This window comes from Aplidium turbinatum, chromosome 3, assembly GCF_918807975.1.
Source record: "Aplidium turbinatum chromosome 3, kaAplTurb1.1, whole genome shotgun sequence".
NCBI lineage: Eukaryota > Metazoa > Chordata > Ascidiacea > Aplousobranchia > Polyclinidae > Aplidium > Aplidium turbinatum.
In genome coordinates, this window is record NC_137474.1 from 36,181,401 (window position 1) to 36,194,093 (window position 12,693).

The 12,693-nt window shown below is 37.8% G+C and overlaps 1 protein-coding gene across 2 annotated transcripts in view; it reads right to left on the reverse strand.

Annotated features, from left to right (window-relative positions):
- Positions 1-12,064, reverse strand: part of LOC145767153 (uncharacterized) — a 45,928-nt gene extending 33,864 nt beyond the window's left edge. Inside the window, exon 1 of one of the 2 annotated variants that reach the window (XM_082578917.1) lies at positions 12,023-12,064. The gene's annotated coding sequence lies outside the window, so the exon portion shown is untranslated. Of the gene's footprint in view, positions 1-80; positions 171-12,022 lie in introns of those variants that run through there. The other variant, XM_082578916.1, reaches the window with a different exon arrangement.
- Between the last annotated feature and the right edge of the window lie 629 nt (positions 12,065-12,693).

Below are 12,693 nucleotides of genomic sequence, written 5' to 3' on the forward strand. Positions count from 1 at the left end.
TTAACTTGTCCCATTGAAGTTCATGTTAAATGTTGTAAAAAAAGTGCAAATTATCATGACACACAAAATTGGACATGTACCTTGTGCAGTGACTGGATTCCCCCTTTTGTCCATTTATCTAACACCGAATTAGCTACACTGGTTGGAAGCCACAGTGTATCAAATCTTACCTTCAAGCCTGACTATCTGAATGATATGTTTGCTAGCACATCTTACACAAGCAACAATGACATAGATGACCTTTTTATGCCTAATATATCTGAAACATATGTGGACTCAACAACTGTCAATAAACTAAAAATGGACTGCTCACTGGGGCCAGTGTTCACTTCATTATGTATCAATGCTCGGTCTATTGTTAATGTAAAAAATTTCACCAAACTTGAGGCCCTGTTGATGTCTATAAATATCAGTCCTGATTTAATTTCTGTAGTTGAAACATGGGTTCAGCCTAATTCAAAAGGTCCTTACTTAAACCTACCGGGCTATACATTCATATCAAATGCTCGAATTAACAGTCGCGGTGGAGGAGTAGGAATATACTTAAAAAGTGATATTATGTATACCAAGCGTGATGACCTAACCATTATGAAAGAAAAAGTATTTGAGTCTATTTTTATTGATATTTTTGTTGGTGGTAAACAAGTGACCTGTGGTAGCATCTATCGAGCACCTGCATTGGATGCTAAGTCAAATTTGGAATTTCTTGATCTGCTTAGTGAGTGCATGAATAACATAGGTACATCAAAACAATGCTACATAATGGGAGATTTTAATTATAATTTATTGGATTATGAAAACATCAATGTAGGCAATTTTACAGACTTGATGTTCTCAAATTCTTTTTACCCACTAATTAATAAACCTACTAGAATAACTGACACCAGTGCAACAGTCTTAGATCAAATATGGTCCAATGTGCAAACAGGTAATGAAAGTCGGTGTGGAATTCTAATTAATGCCATCTCGGACCACTTTCCAGTTATGCATTGTACAAATATTGGAAAACCCTCAGTTACATGTCATCAATATACCAGATCATTTAATCTCTCAAACATACAAAATTTCTCAAATGCTCTGGAAAATATGGACATCACTTGTTGCTTAAATCAAACTGATGCTGATGAAGCTTATGAGTCATTCATAGGAGAATATATTAGTCAATTTAATAAGCATTTTCCTTTACAAAAAACACCTTTAAAAAAGAATAATTCTTGGTTTGATAGAGAACTACTACATCTATTACGAAGAAAAGAGCGTTTGTTTAAAAAGTACATAGCAAATAAAACTATTCACTCCAAAAAGAACTACACCTCTGCAAGAAACTTATACTTCCATACAGTTCAACAAAAAAAGAAGGAATTTTATAAATCTAAATTTGAAAAGCAAAAGTTTAATTTGAAAGCTACTTGGCAAACAATCAACAATCTATTAGGTAAATCCCAGTCTAAGACTAACCATGGCATCAAAATAAATGATAGTACAGTCATTGACAGATTAACTATTGCAAATCACTTCAATGATCACTTTTCCTGTGCTGCCCATTCCCTTACAAAAAAAATTCCCAAATCAAATACAATATTTTCAACATATCTCGATTCTCCATGCTCTGAGACAATTTACATTTATCAAACTACTTTGAATGAAATTAAAAATATTATTCATGCTATGCCAGCAAAAACTAGCAGTGGCATCGATGAAATACCATCCATAGTTGTAAAGTCAACCCCAAACAATATACTGCATGCTTTAACTCATATATTTAACTTATCCTTAACGAGTGGAAAATTCATAAATACATTTAAGTTGGGGAAGGTGATACCTATCTTTAAAAAGGGTAGCTGCAAAGATTCAAACAACTACAGACCAGTCAGCCTACTACCTGTGTTTTCAAAGATATTAGAAAGAATCATGTACAACAGATTATACTCGTTTTTAATTAGACATAAATTTTTCTATAACAATCAATTCGGTTTCAGAAAAAATCATTCCACAAGCCATGCTGCTTCAATGCTAATAGAAAGTATCACCAGTATACTAAACGACAACCATCTTGCATTAGGAATCTTTCTTGATTTATCTAAAGCATTTGACACCATCGACCATAAAATATTGCTAGCTAAATTATATCATTTCGGAATAAGAGGCGTGGCCTATGATTGGTTCATGAGTTACCTGAGTAATAGAAAACAAAGAGTTGTTTTCAATGGCACACTATCTTCTAACATTAACAACATATCTTTGGGTGTCCCACAAGGGTCTATCTTAGGCCCTCTTCTATTCCTGATTTATGTAAATGACTTTCCTAACTGCCTTCAACACGGAACTGCAATTATGTTTGCAGATGACACCACCATTATATATAAAAATAAAACCGTTTCTGCTGTATATGATATTGCAAATCAAGAGCTTGTATGCATAGATCAATGGCTATCAACAAATCGATTGTCTCTAAATGTCACCAAAACCAAACATGTATTATTTTCAAGTCAAGGAAGCAAGACACTATCAAGCCACCCACCCTTAAATATTCGAAAAAACAACATAGAACAAGTTGCCTCAATAAAGTTTCTGGGAATAATTGTAAACGAGCATTTGTCATGGAAATCTCATATGGAAATCTTGCTTCAAAAAATAAGATCAACACTTTGCGTGACAAAAAAAATTAAGCCTTTCCTAAACAAACAAGCACTTCTCTCCATTTACCATTCTCTAGTTGAGAGTCAGATATTATATTGTATCTCAACATGGTGTCATGAAAACAAAACTACATTGCAAAAGCTACAACGTACATGCAATAACTTTCTTCGTACTGTATTTAACATTGACCGCAGAGAAAGCGTAAAAGGTGTAATGGAACTCAACAATTTAAAATCAATTAACCACATGAAAACTACAGAGATTGCAACTTTCATGTTTAAATATTCAAAAAGGCTACTTCCCACAACATTCAATGATATAATTATGTGTAAACAATCAAGTAGCCTAACAACAAGAAGTAATTCTCCTTATATTCCGATATATTGTAGAATTAACACTTGCAAACAATCAATACGGTACATGGGGCCAACAGTTTGGAACAAGCTTCCCCCTACTATAAGAAATGAATGCAAAACTGTAAAAGGCTTTAAATTAAAAATGAACAAGCTAAATCTTTCTTAAAATGATCCTATCTAAGTATTGCATGCACCAAACATACTAATATTATTTTTTTTGCCCAGAAATGATAGGCCAATGTGTGTAGATTCATTAGCAAAATAGTAAGGTTGTAAGTACTCCTACTGGCCTTCTGGTTCTTGTGTTTTTTGTCCACAGAAGTTCTACAGAGTCTTCAGAAGTTTCTCCATCCTCTTCGACCAATCGCCATCTTTCGGTGAAGCGGTGGCCATGTGCTCCAACCAGTTGTTTTTTATATCAATATCTTGGACTGGATCGTCATGCTATTGTCTGATTATTTATCTATTTTTCTAACATGCCAAATTGGATTTCTTTATCACTTTTGTTATGGTTTAACGTGTAAAACATATACACGGTAACCCAAATTTATCATATTACTGTGACATGCCACTACTACTTCCCAGCTAGCGATGCCTGTCGTTTTTGCATTAATTCAACGTTTGCTAACGTTGGATCAGTGTGGAAGTGACGAGTTTAGCTGACTGGGGTTTAAAATTATCGCTTTATCAACGCAACTTTTATCAAAGCACGCTTGATATCTTCAAGACATAACTTCCCTGGGTAAAATTGAATTTCCGAAAGATGATGATGTTGTTTTGCTAGTTTGTTTTATTTGTTTTCGTCATTGTTTTCAGTGTCGTCAAGTTATAGCCTATCTATTTTGTGAGTCGTGCAAGGCCTATGGTGCGTTGCGCTTGAAATGGCTTTGCCCGTGGTAGGATTTCTTTGTGGGGTTTTCTTTGCCTGCCTTGCTCTTCTTGCTATGAGCTAAACGCATCAAGACGTGTTCCCCTTAAGACCATCAGCACTCTTGATAACGCACCATGGCCGATCTTCATAGCAACTGTCCATACAAATCTTAAATATATCAGCTAAAGCTATGTGGGCTAATAAAGCTATAGCCTAAATTTATTTGTTTTTTTTTGTTTATTAACATTTTATTTTTTTTATTTTCTTATATCTTAAATTTTTCTGAAGGTGTTGCGACCGTGCCAAATTTTTTTTTCAACTCAATAACTTACTTCGGTCACAAGCACGTTTTTAACGTTCGCGTTTTGTCGCTTCTACCTTTTTCTCGACCTTTGCTATGTTGACGTGTATTGTTTTGATATGATGGTCAGAAATAAAAACAACTGAACTGAACTGAATGTGGGACGTACAGTACTGACGCATTTGGTTTCGACTTAGACTGGAATACCATACTGGAATCGGCTGCCCTTTTTGTGTCTATGATCAATAAAAACAATTGAATAAACTTCTTGATACCATAGTTTTACTATGATATTCAAATCGATGTTTCCAGTATAATTTTTATTGCTGGCGAAAATAAGTATGGTGCAGCAAAGTGAACGCACGAATTTGGCACTAACAAAGAAAAAGATGGTAAAACCAAAAGGTTTTAATGGATGCAACCTAGTTCGCACCCTGAACAGTTCGTACCCTCAGTTCGTACCCTGAAAAGATCTAGAGAAAAATTAAAAAAAGACCGAAGTCGCTGATCGTAGTTTCCGCAAACAAACAAAAACTCTTAGGATCCTTACCGGAAATTTTAAAACGTTCGCGGAAACTCCGATCAACCCTAACCTTTTTAAAATGTTTGCGGAAACTGCGATCAGCGACTTCGGCAAACTCTTAGGATCATTACTGGAAATTTTAAAATGTTTGCGGAAACTGCAGAAAAACGAAAACTGCGATCAGCGACTTCGGCTTTGTTCTATTTTTTTCTTTCAATCTTTTCAGTTTGTTTGTTTGCGGAAACTCCGATTAGCGACTTCAGCTATTTTTAATTTTTTCTTCTCGATCTTTTCCAAACCCTAACCCTTTTAAAATGTTTGCTGAAACTGCGATCAGCGACTTCGGCAAACTCTTAGGATCATTACCGGAAACTTTAAAATGTTTGCGGAAAAACGAAAACTCTGATCAGCGACTTCGGCTTTGTGCTATTTTTTCTCGATCTTATCAGGGAGAAAATTTTAAAGTGTTTGCGGAAACTGCAATCAGCGACTTCGGCTTTTTTTAATTTTTTCTCTTGATCTTTTCAGGGTACGAACTAGGTTGCACCCGGTTTTAATTATGCATCGATAAAACATTGTTCAGAAATCATCTTCAATTCGAACGACCACTAAATTTACTTGTCAAAGGACAAGGCCGTATTTATGACACTCAACTCCTTTCCCTGGGAACACCTGCCACGGATATCCCCGCATTCAGCCTAGCTCCTTGACCATACTATTTCCCCTTGTTCTGAATATACAAGTTGGTAACCTTTAACCTACCTCAGAAGAGTGGACTACTGCAGGGTGACCACTGACCAAACCTAACCTCTTTTTTTCTGGGCTGACCCTGATGGGCTTCATTTTAATTAGAAACTAGCATAAACATTGTCAGTCAATTACCATTAGTGTTGCCACATGCAACACTAAATGATATTTATTGCTAAATAAACATTACGTTTCCTTTCGATCATTGACGAAATCCAGCAGGAAAAAATACTGAATGGTCTTGGTCTACTTTCAAAATTAAGTAGTTTTGTTACTTTGGCTATCAATTTGTTGCATAGCACCAACAATCGGTTAAGCCTGCTTTGCAAGAGCATTTTTACAAATAAAATAGAATCATGGGTATTTTTGGACCAGAGCCCAGGATGATTTCAGGCAGTGGCGTCACAGTCTCTGAGACTGTGGTGGCGTAGCCAGAAAAAAAATTTGGGGGGCCAAATATTTGATCAATTGAAGAAAACGACAAAGTGTTTGATTCAAGCCATCGCCACCTGATGTGCAGTGGCGTATCCTGGTGGGTTAAGCAAGGGAAGCAATAAAAGTGGTGGGGTGGGGGGGTTGTAAAAAGTAATTTTTTTGCAAAATTACACCAGGGATATCTAAAGAAGGGGATGCGAAGGCTCACAGCGATTGCCTTATTCTTATGACACTACCAGGGCGGTTATTTGTAGTGCGTAAAACATGCGGTTCTTTTCACAATTGCAGAAAGTTTTGTTGTGCAACTGGTACAGTCAGCTACAGATGACAGTTAGTAAATGTTACATGGAGCATATTTGAAGAATACTTGTTTGGAAAGACAGTTGAAAAGTTACAAGTTACTTGTTTTTCTTAACAAAGTCTTTGCAGTAGGCCAGATTTAAAGAAAATAAACGTGTAGTTGAATTAACAAGTAACCATGAGCGTGCAGTGAGTATCCAGGCTTGATGCTCTCTCGTTTGACTTGTAGTAGCTTAGATTGGCAATGCCTCCTCGTGCAGCCAAGATACGGTAGTTGGGTCCAGTTGTCGGATACCAGTGATTCCACTTGGGGGTCGTAAGATGGGACATTCGTGGAGTATGTGTTGCATTGTTTGTTCTACCGCTCCGCAGACACATATCGGCGAATTATGCAACCCCCACCTAAACAAATTAGCTCCAGTACAGCCAACGTCACATCTGATCCTGTTCAATGTGACCCATGCCTTTCTTGAGAGGTCTGCTCCAGGAGGGATGGAGAGTGCTGGCATAACTGAAAACTGGGGAGGGATATGTGGCAGCTCGTTCCATTCTTGGGCCCATGTTTCCATGCAGCTGAAGTTCTTATCCACAAGTTGTGTAGCATATCGATGGAATGGGCGCCTTGATGATAGGCGTTGAGGTCTGACTGGTCCATTTGTTTGGGAGTGACTGTAGAGAAGGTGTTGAAGATCGAGTCTCGCATGTAGAGCCAGTTTGTGAGAGGCTTCTTCCCTACGGACATGAGCAGGAGCAATGCCAGCCAAAGTTGGCAGATAAGCAGTAGGTGTGGGGCGGAGACAGCCAGTGATGATGCGCAAGGTGTCGTTAATGCACACATCCATCTTTTTTGTGTGTCTGCTGCGGTTCCATACAGCTGAGGCATATTCGGCTGAGCTGTAGACCAAGGCTAGTGCACTTGTACGCAAGGTTGATGCTCGGGCTCCCCATCCTGTTCCTGCTAGGCTTCTCAAGAGGTTATTTCGCGAGGTAACCTTGGCACGGAGTGACTCGATGTGGGGTCTGTAGGTCAACTGCCGGTCAAGTTTTACTCCAAGGTAAGTTGGGTTTGCAGTGTATGGTAAAGGATTTCCTTTTAGCGAGACAGACAGTTGACGCTGAAATTCCCGATTATTTAGATGGAAAGCAGAGATTGTTGTTTTCGACGCATTCAGTTTGAGCCTCCACTTGTCCAGATAATCAGCCACCAGTTTCAGGTCAGTTTCAAGTTTTCTTTCCACCTCATGCCAGTTCCTGTGAGCATATAGAAGAGCTAGATCATCCGCATAGCCATACTGTTGCGATGTAGTGCATGGGAGCTCACTTATATAGATATTAAATAGGAGTGGCGATAGTGTTGACCCTTGGGGGACGCCATTTTTCAGGCGGCGTGGTCTGCTGGGTTTTCCCTCGTTGGTATGCAGTATGAAGGTACGGTTCGAGATGGTCTCTACCAGAAACTTAACCATGTGTCGGTCAGGAATGAGTTGTAATAGTTTCATAGTAAGACCACGGTGCCACACAGTGTCATAGGCTGCTGTAAGATCCACTAGGACAAAATCCACCTTCTCACGGGCTTCAAAGCCACTTTCGATGTCATCAGTAAGCTTGACAACCTGGTCAGTTGTGCATCGGCCGCGTCGGAATCCAGCTTGTTCTTCTGGCAGTTTTGGGTCAACGATTGGTTCGAGTCTGCTCAGTAAGAGACGCTCAAGTAACTTGTATGGCACACAGAGCAGGGAAATGGGCCTGTAACTTTTAGGGTTATCAGCTGGCTTGTTGGGCTTTCTAATGGCTATGATGTTAGCTTTCCTCCAGATCTTTGGGAGGACCAACTTCTTTAGGCAGAATGACATGAACTGTCGCAGCCACTCTCTTGCGAGTGGCTTGATGCTGATAGCGCAATGCAGGTTGTCATAACAAGAGTTATTAAACTACTAACAGTGCCAATTGTCAGTTTACAGTAAACAGAGATTATTTACGATAAACAGAAGCCCTTCTATTGTCAGACGTATTAAAAGCCTTCATATCTCCTTCTCTAGATATCCCTGAATTACACTCAAATAATGGATTGTAGCGCTTTCTGGAAACACTTTAGGGTAGGCTAATATTTGTATGAATATTATTATCAGATAAACAGCTATTAACTTATTAAAGGTAGCTCTTACACGAATGGGCAAAAACTGCGGCTAAAATTAGAGAACACTAAAAACTCAGCTACACAAAAACCCAACAGAGTAAGCCCTTCTGAAATTGCTTCCACAAATTAGTTAAAAGAAACGTAAATCGCGTAAATTTTGAGCGATTTACGATTTGCAAAATTTATTGGTGTTTTTCTGTGTGTCTAAAACAAGTCCTTGGATGTGTTAATAGCCAGATGTCTTGGAAAACGTTAGGCTATAAATTTCTACAAATTTTATTATATTTTCAACAAAGGGTTCAACTTCGAAATCCAAACTTTGAAAAATTGGGGGGCATGGCCCCTTTCGCCCCCCTGGCTACGCCTATGATTTCAGGGGCGTAATATTTCCAAGTGACCAGAAAACTTAATAAAACTACCTTTTCTTCGTAGGATGTAGTGCGTTTTTCTCAAAAGTGTCATCATTTGTGGCCTGAGGATTTCATTCGTACTAGGCCCAAATGCTCTTCTCAACGGCCCTGTTAGTAGGCTACATATGCCATTGTTATCTGATAAAATCTATAGGCTAAACAGAAGTTCATATAAACAGTCATTCTGTTGACAAGGGGAGTCCAGGAGGTACTTTTAAACCAGGCTCGGAATTAATTTGGCACGGTCGCAAAAAAAAATTTTGCGACCGTGCCAAATTTTTTTCAACTCAATAACTTCCTCGGTCACAAGCACGTTTTAACGTTCGCGTTTTGTCGCTTCTACCTTTTTCTCGACCTTTGCTATGTTGACGTGTACCGTATTGTTGTTGATATGATGGTCAGAAATAAAAACAACTGAACTGAACTAATCAATCATTCAATCAGTCAATAGTTTAGGCTATATGCCAGAAACAGGAACAGTAGGCTTACATGGTCGAAATATGCAAGTTGTACAACCTATAGGCTAGGGCTAGGCTACACTGCATAAGAGGCGCAAGTTCCCATACTGATTTGATAGGGAGACAACGACGAAACGACCATACGGTTTACTAGTCAATTGCCACCCTAATTTTAATTTGAAATAATTTTTCTTGATAATTTTAGATTTTAAGGCAGGGATATCTATAGATATATAGGGATATCTATATCTATAGGGATATCTATCATAGCCGTACGAGCCAGGGGGCAGGGGGGCAGCTGCCCCCCTGTTGTTTCAAAACGTCGCAAATTCGGGCAAAATCTTGCAATTATTAGGGCAAAAATTGCTCTATTGTTCCAGTAGCGTAGCCAGGAATTTTGAAAGGGGGGGTTTTGACCACCCAACGGCGGGGGGTCTGGGGGGCCTCCCCCAGAAAATTTTGAAATATTACTTTGAATTTGGTGCATTCTGAGAGCATTTTCAACAAAAATGTGGGTACGAATATTCCTGTAAAATGGTGCTGTCCGGTAGCATAGCAAAAGGATAAGATCATGTTTTCTTCGGCATTTTTCGGAAAAAAAGCTAAGTCTCTGTGTTTTCTTGTTGCTTATTCCTGGCTGAGATGTTTGAATGTTTGATATTGGCAAAACTCGCTCTTTTAATGCAATTTTGTTTAAAATTAGGCAATTTTTTTTTAGACTGAAAGCATCATTCTCAATATCGTGACGTCACACGCGTGCCAAAGGGGGGGGGTTGTAACCCCCAAACCCCCCCCCCCCCCCTTGGCTACGCCACTGTATTGTTCATTATAAACCTGCCAGAACTTTGCGTTCTCAGCATCAATTGCTCTTGTGCAACCCTTCATGTAAGACACAATATGGAAATCGTACCTTCCCAGTTGTTGCTGCCAGTTGCTGGAACTGTTTGCCTATTTGTGTGAAAGAAGCTGAAAATTTAAATGAATTCAAAGCTCGCTTGAAAACGTTCTATTTCAATGAACATTATGACTGAATGTACCGTATTAATTATCACCATTGTCATGTACACTTGTACAGCGCCCAGGAGCATAGTTTGACTGTGGATGTGGCGCTATATAAATATTGTTATTATTATTATTATTATATGAAAAGCTACAAAATTGCATGAATAAAGAAAAACTATAAATTAATATCTTTTACCTATCAAACTAAGTACAGCCTCTTATTTGCACAAGAAATGTGCCGCAAAATTTTCATTTGGCTCACCCGTATTGATGTATTGTATTGCATGGTGATCAAACTGTAGTACGAAATGCATTTAACCAACTGCATCATGCCAATTTGGGCAGCCACCAAAATATGTTTCTAATACTTTTGTGAAACTGTCCAAATCAAAAGCAAAATTTGCTGTATAGCCAATTTTATTAATTTTCACAAATGCATCGTTTTGATTTGGGCAGCTAAAGACGTAAAATTATGATGAAACTGATTAGTCTGTTTATGCAACTGCCCAAATTAGCTGAGGCAGTTTCCCCAAAATGAACAAATTCATTAATTTTTCCCATTTAAATAACTGTATTGTTTAGATTTGGGCAACAAAAAAGTATGAAATTATCTGATCATAGTCTAAAACTGCTCAAATTGGCATGATGCAGTTGCCTCGGCATCAAAATTTACAAAGTCTTTAATTTTTTCATAATATCCATAAATGCATCATCTTGATTTGGGCAACTGCAAAATATGAATTTATATAAATCTGGTGAATACTTTTATAAAACAATTCGGGTGGAGAGGTTACAGTAGCCTACTTTTTCAACCATAAACGGACATAGTAAAAAAGCTTTAGCTGTTTTTGTTGAGTTTATTTTATTTGACGCAAAGTAAACAATTCATCACAGCCATGTTTGTGCAGTGCACAGCATGTTGGTTGCTGCCCATATCCCAGACAACAAATCAGTCGTGTTTTACATTGATTCAACGTCTGCGCTCTGCATGTCATAGTCAAAGTTTGAAATGACGAACAAAAAAGGCCAGCCGAAGAAGTACCAGGTAGGGAATCTTTTTGTAGGGGAATACCCAAATTATGTTTCCCCTGAGCAAGCATTTCCTTTCTAGATTCTTCGGTTGCTGAGGATATTTGTACTGTGGTTCAAACACCACAATGTGAAACTTGTAAATAATTATTTTGAAGAGCTGCTTTTCACAGTGTCGTAGAAGAGGAACTACACTAGTTATTTAGGTTCCAGAAGAGAATTTTAGCGAAGGCTTATTTACATTGCGAAAATGTTAGTATGACAGACTTCAGGAAACCCTATGTAGCCTATAGAGCCTAGCAGAAAATTAAGTTACATAGTTGCTACATTAACTAGCCACATAGGAAAAAGATGGTTAGGCTACTTTTTTTGTAAACTGTTATAGTTTTCATTTAGACTTTTATCACAATTTGCTTTAAACATAGCGTAGCCTACTGTCGTCCAACTTCATTTAAGTTTATGTTCTAATTTTATTGCATAGGTCTATCCACTGATAGCAAACAGCGTAACTGCACAACAAACAGAGAACTAGATTGCTGAAAAACTAAAAACAATTATAATTGTAGTCAACCGTAGTATTCTCGCAACACACAAAATAAAAGTTTTCTCTCGCATGAAAAAATATGGTAAAGCAAATCTTCATGCATACGATAAAAACTCAATACCATTATGTCAATACTGTATGCTACCGCATCTATTTTTATTAATACAATATTATCGTTGCAGTCCTAATTCAGTTCACTTTCACAAGTACAGTTTATTCGTTTTGGGTTTTAAGATAAATTGCCTTTAAATTAGGGGTGGGCAACTTACCTGCCGTCTTATTTCCACTTTTTGTGTGCCCCTTCCTCTACTTTCAGCTATCACCTACTAGTTTGCGTTTATACGCATCTAGAATGGAAGTAAACACTGACAAATTAGTTTGAAATATCCAGTATCAACCGCTGTGCATCAACCTTCTCTCGAACTTCTACTTGAACATTCACATGTGTTTTGTCTAAGCTAACCTATATCTGCAATGCAATATATCTGCAATGATATTTCATATTTATATCTAAGTATCTAACTGCATGCTGTGACTTTCTACCGGCACAAGTGGGAGAACTTTTGTGCTCAAAATGAAGCAAACGTCATTGGCCGTCATTTTTTTTTGTTTTAGTTAAAGATTTAGTAGAGAGTTAACTTGTGGAACCACACACATATAAAACTTACTAACTTGAGTGAGTTTAGCACATTTTTTATGATTGTTTACTCGAAAAAAATACACGTAGGCTACATAACATGAATAATTGAACAACAAGTAAAAAACTTTCAAAGGTTTAAAATAAAATAAAACATACAGTATATTAAGCTGATTGACGTTACTTTGCATATAAAATAGACATATCATATGTCTATTTTATATCTTTAGCCTAGGGTTATTTTATTTGTCATAGGCGAAATGAATCAACCACTTTGAATTTTGCCGGTCACACAAAAGGCTG